The following is a 10,749-nucleotide window of genomic DNA, read 5'->3' on the forward strand; positions in this document are numbered from 1 at the left end:
AAGGAGTAAGGAACCAGGATTTGCCAAGCCAAGGGTCACTACCAGGAGTTGCAGCCACAAAACTACTGACCAGACCACGAGGGCAGTGGCAGGGGAATTTGCAGTCTGAGGCTTCAGCTCCCACAGGCTTCTGCAGAGGTGGCGGCAGTGAGCATCACCCCGGCAGAGCGGTGCTTGGGCTGAGACTCTGTGCGGCTCAGTGGAGAGACCTAGAACTTGGGGACTGCCTTATTATACCGCACCTCTTAGCAGGTCCTGGGTGAACTTTCTTGAGCCAAGACCGAGTCTTCAAGGAACTCAGTTGAGCTAAAGAGGACGATGAGAGGGAAGGATGCCTGGGACCCTCCTGGTTTAGGCTCTGAAAGCCCACGTCTCAGGACCTGGCTCAGCTCCCGGTGGACCGGGGCTGTGGATCCCGGGCTGCAGGGTGGGAGGCAGAGGCAGTCCCCACTTCGTGCCCCCACGTCAGAAATACAAGACAAGGGCTGCCACTGAGAACATCTGCTGAAAGCAAAGGGGAAGGGATGCTAAGGGGGGGACCAGTCTTCACGAGGAAGGAGACAGCAATGGCCCGACACTGTGGAAAAGGGAAACCTGCGTGGTGGAAGGCCTTCTCGAAGGCTTAGGCAACGGCCAGCCGTGCAGATGTGCTCAAACCCTTCACACTGAGGCTCGGCTATCTCATATCCTGTAGAAAAGGGAAAATAATTCCATTTACACCTACCTAATTGAAAGTAGAGTTTAAGGCACCCAGTTCATCCTCAGCATCTGTGCCTTATCCTCGCAGTAAGAAGTGGGGAAGCAGGTTCAGTCTTCCTCAGGTCACCGCAGCAACTCGGCAGGTGAGTGCCTCCTAAACCCCTTTGTTCTGAATCACTGCCTGCCTCGTGCTTCTCAGCCTTCCATACTCACAAATAAAGTATCAAAACATAGCTTCGCTACCAAGAAAACACGCAGTGACCTATTTCCTTTGCACTGATTCATAAGATGCAAAAACCAATTAAATGAATGCTACCCTTCCAATGCTTTAATGCTGGTGATGTTTAACCACACTTAACAAAACAGACATTGGAAGCTGTTTTTCCAGAAGCGATGATCGACTTCAGCGTCCCCAGTACTTTTCAGTCTGTGTCATCGTTCAGCAGCAGAGCCTGTTTGGTCCGATGGAGCTGTACACGGTCGTTCCCCACATAAAGCCGAAAAACATTGATCCGCTATGAGTAAAGCAGGCAGGAAGATGGGCCACCAATGAGAAACTTCTGTGGCCTCCCCGGGAGCCGAGAGCTTAATCTGTAAACCTCTGCACCCGGGCACGTACACTTAGGGGTTCAGACCACAGCAAAAACAGACACTCCATGCACAGAAGTGACTCCACATAGGGTCATGGTCCCAAGGAAAAGACTTAATTGTGCACTGGCTGTAGGCACTTCTTCAGAACCTGTAAAAAGAGCATGTGCATTGATTATAAAAAAGACTGAAAGATAAGTTGGACCTTTTCAAGTCAGAAAACATTTACTAATACTATCAGTAACAATTTAGAAGGATACCTTTTGAGGCAGTGATGTGGAAACACGGGAGAGAGATTCTAGCAGGGAGATGACTTAGAAAAACCACGTGAAGCACTAGGAAGAAAGTGAAGGCCTGGACCCAGGGTGCTCGTGGTTCCTTTTAAGGACACAAACTAGAGGCCACTTCCTTGGTTTTCTCCCCAGCACCCCGCCAGCACCATCTCTCCTGGGCACTTCTAGACAACTCCCTAAAATTATTTGCTTTCCTGAATGTGAAAGAAATTGTGTGAACAACTTGTCCTAGAGAGTAATCATTTTCACAAAGGTTCAGAGTCAGATGGGGTGTGGGTAGGGGGTACTTCCTGGGAACCCCAGTGTACATACAGACCTCCTGGCAGATTAAGTTTTCTGTTGAAAGACCATTTAGAGAAACCAAAATTCATGGCAAGGAAGAGCATTTGCTTAACAGTTTTAAGTTTCCTATGGCCTTCCTGAGTCATCAACTGACTCATTCCACCTGCTCAATTTTATTATTAATTCAAAAAAAAAAGAACTCAGATAACAATAGAGTCAAAATTATGTTACATGTTTGATTTCTTTCCTCCCGTTGCATAATTCTCTCGTTTGGCCCACATTTTGGCAGTTACTCTCACTACCCGTGCAACAACGAGAAACATTCTTTTAAAAATATTTCCAACCCCCTCACGTTCCCATGAAATTGTTTCATTTCTAACTTTGTTTCAGTTCTTATGTAAGATCCATTGCTAATATTAGAGCTCTATTGTATGCGGCTTACTTCTAATACATGGTGGGAGTTTGAAAGTTCCCAGACTTAAGCTCTTCTCTAAAGCCAAAGAATATAACATTGTATAATGTGGATAATCAATGCCAATTTAATTATTTGCTAGATGTTGGTTTCTTGTTTCAATTAGTATTTGGTCAGTGGGAAAAGAAATATATTTGCTGTAATTATTCACATAAGTGACTATGCCCGGTTACGTGCATGTGCTATAAATTCAGATATGACCATCTGACTAATGCTCAACATTCAGGAAAGCCGAAACAAGAAGTCCATGTTGCCCTCACCTGCCCTCCAGGTGTGAACTCTGGGAAGGTAGCCAAGGTATCGAGAGATATTCCCACGGTCACAGAGACACTCCGCCCAAGTGAATGTTTCCTCTTAGCCTTCGAAACATGAGTACAAACTGCCTTCACACCGAACACTGACCATGACCTTGGACTCAAAATGAGACATAATCTTTGTCATTTAGTTTGCCAAGTCTCTGTCAAATCGTCACGGTGAAAAGTCCAGAAGTTTATACATAAGTGTGAAGTTAACTTTGAAGGGAGGTAATTGCCCTAAGAAAGTGGATCTGATTCCCCACCCCCACAGGTTAAGAGACGAACAGGAATGTCAAGGGCTGCCAAGGAGAGGACGCAGGTTCCTCTTCCCCTGGTGCGTTGAGTTTTCTGCAGCTGCTGCTCCTCGGGCACCATGATGTCCCCAATGTGGGCTTCCAATGTGCACTAGAGGCCACCAGGCCTCCTGTCTAGATCAAGCAGCCCCACTTCGTGAGAATATACGACTACAGTCAAACCAGATGTAACAAACCTTGTAAATATGCTAGTTTCTCTTCCACAAGGTTCTGGTCTACACCAATTTATTTCCATGTGGCTTCGCAGCGTCTTCAGCATTTCTGCTCCCGTAGAATAAGCCTGCTTACCAGCATTCAGCTGGGAGCGGCAGAGGTGGGGGTGGCAGAACATAGGAAAACTTTGCTGTTAAACCTCAGGAAAGATACGCAAAGATGAAAAAAATTTAACTCATGCTTAGAACCACACTTAAGTGTTAGCTGGAAGAAAGAAAGACTTAAAATGAGTACAGAACAAACATTTTTGCCCAATTTTTTGCATTCCCTATATCTTGGGAGAATCTTAAAAGTTGGAAGGACAGGCAGAGTGAGGGGGGAGCCTGGGAAAATACCCCCAGAATGACAGACGGGTGTTGAGTCTCTTGTAAAAGGATTGGATAGAAAACAAACAAACACACCTTAATATACACACCTTTGCACAAAAAAGCAAAACAAAGTTACAATAATCTTAAGAAATCTACTAGAAGGTGTCTAGTAGATAAGAAATAGTAAAAAAGAGAATGTGCATATGAATTGGTATTTCTGTCATTTTACATATAAGGGAACTGAGGTTTAGAAAGACTGGGACACAGGTTCATCCACCTGCAAGGGGACCTAAAGTGGCATCTAGCTTGCCTTTCCTCACACTGCTCTCTTTGTCCCAGGAGGAATGACAAGCATTACGAGACTTCCATCGACATGCAACAACCAGGGTTCTTCTCACCCTGTTTTCTGCACTGGACCCAACATTCTCATTTGGCCCCTTCTCCCAGAGAAATCTCAGACCCCCAACCCAGGATTGGGGCAGGACCACGCCTCACTCAATTTTTCATCAAAGACAACTCTATTAAAGGAGTCTAATTATTTTTTTAAGATTTTATTTATTTATTTATCTTTAGAGGGGAAGGAGAGGGAGAGAAATATCAATGTATGGTTGCCTTTTGTGCGTCCCCTGCACGGAGGTGGCCTGCAGGGAACCTGCCTGCAACCCAGGCATGTGCCCTGACTAGGAATCGAACCGCAATCCTCTGGTTTGCAGGCCTGCGCTCAATCCACTGAGCTACATCAGCCAGGGTGGAGTCTGATTATTAATAACTAGTTACTATTATCTTTATCTTGATCCTCAAAAAAATTTTGGAAGCAGATAGGACAACACTTACTATTTTCAATACCCATATGAGGCAACCGGTACTTCAAGAGGCTGGAGAGTAAGACTATACAATTTGCAGAGAATGGACCAAACCACTTAGTCCTCTGTTTGCTTGTTGGTTTCAAAATCCCTCTATCATATGCCTAATGGACAAGTTAGAGGGTGATTTATATGGAATAGAAACCTGTGGAGAAGCCAGGGAGCTCACTAATGAATTTCTATATGTACTTAATTTCTGCCGAATATAACTCTGCTCATGTTCGTGTTTCTCTTTTTGTGTTTTTCCCCCTGCATCTATAATTGATGCCTTTGAACTTTAAGAAAGATGCTCCAGGGGGAACTATGACAAGCTTAAGGATATCAGGAAACACTGTACAAAAGTCCCTTTGGCATTTCATCCGGCCTTGAGTGTTTCTTCTAACGGGGCAATCTTTTATTGCCTTTTAGGTAAAAAGACAAATGAATACATTTAGCTTTAATAGCTTTCCTTTTCAACTAGTATGCCTCTGCCATTTCTCTTCTCTCCTTTGTTTTCTCATCAGAATAAAACATTCATCCATTTATTCAGAAATATACATTGAGTGCTTTTTATCTGCAAGGCATTAGGGACGGTCGGCAGTGAGACAATGAAGCCAGCTGTACTTCAGGTAAATTGCAGCTTAGTCAGGTGGGCTGGGTCTTGGGGAGTCCAGCTTATCCGGCTTGAGTCCTAGTTTATTTCATAATTAAAACAACACCTCTGATGGTCCTTCTGGGGAGGCTAAGACTGAGAATTTAGGAGCATCCTCCAATTGTGGGCAAAGGCAAAATATCTCTCATCGGAACATGGGTGAACACCTGATACTCTAGAGACAAATATGGGAGTAGATTAAAAAAAATAGAGTTTAAACCGAGGGAAGCATAAAGAAGAAATAATCAGATAAGTGAGAAAACAGAGCCCAAGCGCCAGTCTGTCCAAGGCAGGGGTCTTGGCGAGCAGCAGGCTGCATGTGGCCAGGAGCAGCCCACCTGTAAGCAGGAAGATGTGATGGTCCAGCCCCAGGAAGACTCCACATCCTTTGTGGAGGTTGGCAACCTGCGTGCACCCTGACTGGCAATGGCTATGAGCCTTCAGGTCCTACAGCCTGCTGGTCCTGGCTTGCGAGGTGGAAGAACTGAGGTGAAGCCTGCCTGCTCTTAGACGAGCCATTTAGGGATCACGCAAAATGATTTGGGAATAGTGTTGACTCAGAAGCCTTCTTAGCTAACTCAGGAACTCTTTGTAATAAAGAAAGTTCACGGAAGGGGCTAGCTTGTGCTTTGGTCAACAAAACCAGGTTATTATTTCTCAAGAAATAGAGTATCTTTTCTGCCTGTTCTCTATCCACTGTCCCCATGTCAACCCAGATGGAAAACACAGACTATTTCCCTTGATTCCCCAAAGACTTGGAGAGATGGGAGGGAATGAAATAGCAACACCATGAAGTAGCAACTCAATATTAAATGTTAGACATTGTCTGTCTTTCTAACTCCTTCTGTTAATCACCACTAATGGAAATTTCCCACTGACTCAGTGTCTCCTCCGACTTCAGAAAGCCCCTCTTGTTCTGCATTCCCACCACCCACTGTGACTTTTCAGCCCTACACAAAGTTGCCTTCATTTCTCATGCAGAGCAACTCTGCTATCTGTCGGGTTCCAATACAATCCAATATCCTGAGTGATCAAACAATGCACCAAAACTTCAAACGACATATCTAGTCTAAACAAGCAGATATCTGGTCAAAGAATAAATCATGCAACTCAATTTTGGACCAAAGCTGTTGAAGTTGGTTTTACCAGTATTCTTTTTTTTTTCTATAACAAATGTTTGGCTATCCACCCACTTTAAAATTGTAGCAATGTAGAAATTTTGAAAAAAATATCTCAAAATATACATACTCACATATATGTGTATACATGTATACACAAACATATAAAATTAGCTCATAAAGCATTGATTGCTTGGCTCTGTAGTGTTGTTCTGGGGAGAAGAGGACCAGAAGAGGTCCAGAATCAAGACCTACTAAATCCTGAATTCAATAGATGGAGCTTGAGAATAGGACGGCTCAAGACCACTGTCCTATTTGCCAGTGGCCAGAACTCCTAAGTCTCAGGCCATATCAGATATATGGGTGGAAGCCAAGAAGGAACCTGGCCTTAAGTAAATACAGGGCTGAGTACCCAGACTGACTCTGAGTTTGGGATCAACTCCACGGTTTCTGTAAAAGATAATTAATGTAAATTAAAGTATAATGGTGTTTGTTAAATGAATTCCCCCTCTGCCAGCCAGCCCTCAGCAGAACATTCCTGGATTCAATTATAATAAGTAACTGATGTAAAGCAGAGGTAATTTAACACATATCACTAAGGGTATATATGTTTTGAAATATAACATATCTCCTTTAATCATACATACGATCTTTAATGTGTACATTTCAGAAATCTGATATAAAGGCAAATTCTTAGCCTATGCAAATTAGTATGCATTTTTAAGTCATAATGCAATTTGATAAACTTACAAATTAACTTAGCAGCAGTCATTTTAGAAAAGTGAGTGATAAGCTAGTAATTTTATTTACTGAAGCTAATTTAAGCAAATACTTATGAATCAATTAAGAGGTGAATCATCTTCCATTCAATAAGTTTATAGTGAGTATATTTAGGACATGTGTTTACCATGGTAAAGTAGGAGAAAAACATCACCAAGCAGAGTAGACACTTAACTGACGCTATTTCATTAAAATAGGTTATGTATGCTGGGACTTTTTTCTCACAAACTTAAAATTTTGTTAATAAAACCAGCGTGCATTTTCCAAATTCCAGCTATTTTAATTGTAAAACTGAAGTGTGAACATTTTAAGCAAAAATTAAATTATTGCAGCCATATCATCCTCAGGAAACTTTAAATACTGGGTTATGCAATTTATTAAACCTGACTTCCTTATCAAGTATTGTCAACGACTGTGAAAGAAAGATAAGCTGCTCTGTTTTTTCCTGTTCCTCAATTTTAATATTTAGAAGAAATGCATTTGAAAAGTATTCAACCAGGACAATGATGAGGTTAAAATTAAAACAACAAAAGGCCATTTAAAGCCAAGGGTTAAATGATAAGCTTGCCGATAACAGCCCTGTGGAGCGATTCTGCTACAAGGTTGATAGGAACTTTGCATCAAACCATAGGCCATCAAAATATATCAAAATATCATACCATTTTAGAAATTCTTCTTACAAAAAGTCCAAAGGAAGAAAAAAGATATGTGCACAAATGTTCATGAAAATGCTAAAGGGAAAGGAAAGAATGAAAACAACCTAAGTGCCCAATATGCGAATGCTTAAATTATGCATCTTCTATTGGCTAAAATACTATGAGGTGGGTTGAATAATAACTAAAGCTTTTACGATGATGTGAAGAAACCCTTGCTATGCAGTGATGACTGAAAATGTCACCCACACAAACACGCCCATGCTATTGTTTTAACTACCACAGGCAACTAATGGAAACGCAGGTCAGAGGAGAGAGGAAAGGGGGCCTGCTATAAACAATCTATCACGGGAAGGGCTCCACCCCTTAGATCTCAGGCCCTTCAATTGAGGTCTTTACCTGCTTGTTATTGTCGAAGAAACACCTGCTGGTAGACGCCGTCTGAAGGAGGAAATAAAAGAATTATGTGTGTGTTATGAAAATAATTGCAAGGGGAAAACATGTTTATTTCTTCTCAAATTGGCACATGGGACATAGTGTAATAGGGGCTAAGCAGGTCCATACATTGTTATGAGTTGAACTGTGTCCCCCCAAAAGTGATGGTCCAGTCCTAATCCCTGGTGCCCACAAATGTGACTTCCCAGAAATAAGAGTCTTTGCAAACATAACCGGGTTAAAACGAGCTGATACCAGATTAGGATGGGACTTAACCCTTCTCTTTATAAGAAGAGAAAAGTGTAGACACACACACGCACACACACACAGAAGGCCGTGTGATAACGGAGACAGACATGGGAGCGATGCATCTACAAGCCAGGGAAAGTCCAGGATGGCTGGCACCAGCCGGAAACCAGGAGAGGCAGGGATGGATTCTTTTCCAGAGCCTTCAGAGGGACCACGGCTCTGTGGGCACCGTGACTTGAGCCTTCTAGACTCAAGGACTGTGAAAGAACAAACTTCTGTTGTTTTAAGCCACCAGTTGGTGGTACTTAACTACAGCCACCCTGGGAACTCATGCATGCATAAGCAAGGTGATCAATACCCAGGCATAACCCATTCTAAAATATTCCTTTCTGATTATTAATACTTCTAGGGCAAGAAACTCAAGGGGTGTTACTAATGGATAATAAGATCAGTTCTTCCAAAACTCTTTCAAAGTTAAGGGCAAGAGTTGGGGTCGTTTTGGAATGACAGGGGCAGCAGCCCCAAAGAGCACTGATCGAGGGGGATGGCAGACGCGGGTCCCAACGCTGACTCCTCCCTCCCGCTGCTACTGCTGCTGCTCCTGTGGTCCACCCTCTCCGCTTAGTTTTTGCTTTGTAAATGGTGATAATAATGGTCTCATTGGGCTATTGTGAGGACTACATTAGCTAATACATGTAAAACAATTAGAACAGTAGCAGGCCTATTATAAGCATTCAATAAATGTTAGCTATAATTGTCATGTCTGACTAAACATTTTGGTTCCATTCCCATTTTAGAATTATGAAAATTTAACAGGCACATTTTTAGAATGCATATATCAATGTGTAAATTACTTAATATATCACCCCATCAACACTTCTCCCTTCCTAACACCCAGGAATGCCTACCAGTTGACTTTCATAACCTCAAGAACCCAGCTCCCAGGACCACCCGCACTGGGACCGGGCAGGAAGAGGGGACAAAGGGAATGAAAGGCAAAGACTGTTGGTGTGCATTCCTGCGGACTGAAATTCTGTGAAGCAGCATCAGAAGGCTCAAAGGTGACCGGAAGTTCACACGTGGCTGTTTGACAAGCCAGGCACTTACACAAGGAGCTCCTTCCGCTGTGGAAGCAGGAAATGTGATGTTGGTCTTAGCCCTCATGCTGATATGCAGTCAAGTGAAAATGATGCAGAAATCTCTCTGTCGCTCAGTCCATATTTTTGTTCTCACCATGGCGCTCCCCCTGGGACACTGCATTCAAACATCACTCAGCTGGTGGGGGGTTCCTGTATTCAGGATAATTCCCAAAAAGAAGTCGCAACTTTGTCAAGTCCAACCCTCCATTTGTGTGCTACTCACCAGCACGTGCTAACCGTTGCCACTATCTGTTCTTAACAGCTTCCCAAATGTCCTAAATACTGTCACTGTAGCGACTTTGCCCATCTCTCCAGCAATTCCACTGCCGTTTGCGAGGCCTCCGTCTTTCATCTCACCTAATGGAGCAACACGACACTGAGACCCCAGCTAAGAAAAGGCTGCAGGTGAAGAGCTGGCACAGTGGGCCTCATGGCACTAGTCAGTGTCAGACTTTGAAAGAACAGTTGTATTTCTGAAGGCCAAGTCCAAAATTTACTCCCATTGAGAAACTAATTAGCTACTTAAATGTCCCTGACTAATCTTCTAGGCTTCCTTTTACAAATTAGGTATAAAATAAGACTGCCCTGATAACTTGTATACTGCGTAATTAAAAGGAAAAAAATTAAGAGCCTATGCAACCGGCAATAATATCTAAGGATCCACCCAAGTGGGATTTAGTCCTGTGGACCAGTCAGGGCTCATTGCAGCTCAGAAAGTAAATGCAGACGGGAAGCAAGCCTGACAGCTACCTGCACTGTCAGTGGAACCAAGACAAGACTCTTTGTAGTGAAAAGGGGGGAAACGGCAACTCCTACCATGAGTGGTGCTGCGCTGACATATTGCTGGCACCCAGAAGAAAGAGTTTTTATTGGATGTCATATAAAGAAGAAGAAGAAGAAGAAAGGAAAGGGTAGAAATTAGCTGAATGAGTATAAGGGAAAAGATCAATAACTCTCTCCAATGCTTTTTTGGCAAATTGGCAAAGAAAGGGCTGAAGTCTTTACTGGCTGACAATTCTGGCAGTTTTCCCAAATAGAAATGTTGCAGCCAGAAAGCGAACTGAGGACATTTAGTGAGACACTGAGTTTGGGGACACATCGTCAAAGGCAGAGCACAGACTAACAAATCAACCATCATCGAAGCTTTCTAGGTCCACCCAGTATCCTGCATGGGTAGCTGGTGGGTGTCTCCTGGGCCAGGCCTCACAGCTGGTGAGGGCACAGGGATCTGAATGCCAGGGTGGCGTGCTCAGCATCTCGCATGGGGAGTGTGACCACACAATTCATCACCCGAATCTGGATGCCTTAGGAAGGAGAGGAGGTGCTCTTATAGTCACTCTGGGCCAATGCACAAACCAGGACTGTCCCAGGCGAAGCAGGGTGTATGGACAACCTGACAGGAACACGTAACTCACT

The 10,749-nt window shown here is 43.4% G+C and overlaps 1 long non-coding RNA gene across 1 annotated transcript; it reads right to left on the reverse strand.

Moving 5' to 3' along the window:
• Positions 1-659: 659 nt before the first annotated feature.
• LOC119001178 (uncharacterized) lies at positions 660-7,667 on the reverse strand. Its single transcript, XR_005069503.1, has 3 exons — positions 7,517-7,667; positions 3,121-3,296; positions 660-1,438 (listed from the first exon to the last, which is right to left on the reverse strand). It is a non-coding gene; the product is annotated as an uncharacterized LOC119001178 (long non-coding RNA).
• Positions 7,668-10,749: the final 3,082 nt, after the last annotated feature.

Source organism: Sturnira hondurensis, unplaced genomic scaffold (assembly GCF_014824575.4).
Source record: "Sturnira hondurensis isolate 20B ecotype Veracruz unplaced genomic scaffold, ASM1482457v3 Scaffold0000167, whole genome shotgun sequence".
NCBI classification, from domain to species: Eukaryota; Metazoa; Chordata; class Mammalia; order Chiroptera; family Phyllostomidae; genus Sturnira; species Sturnira hondurensis.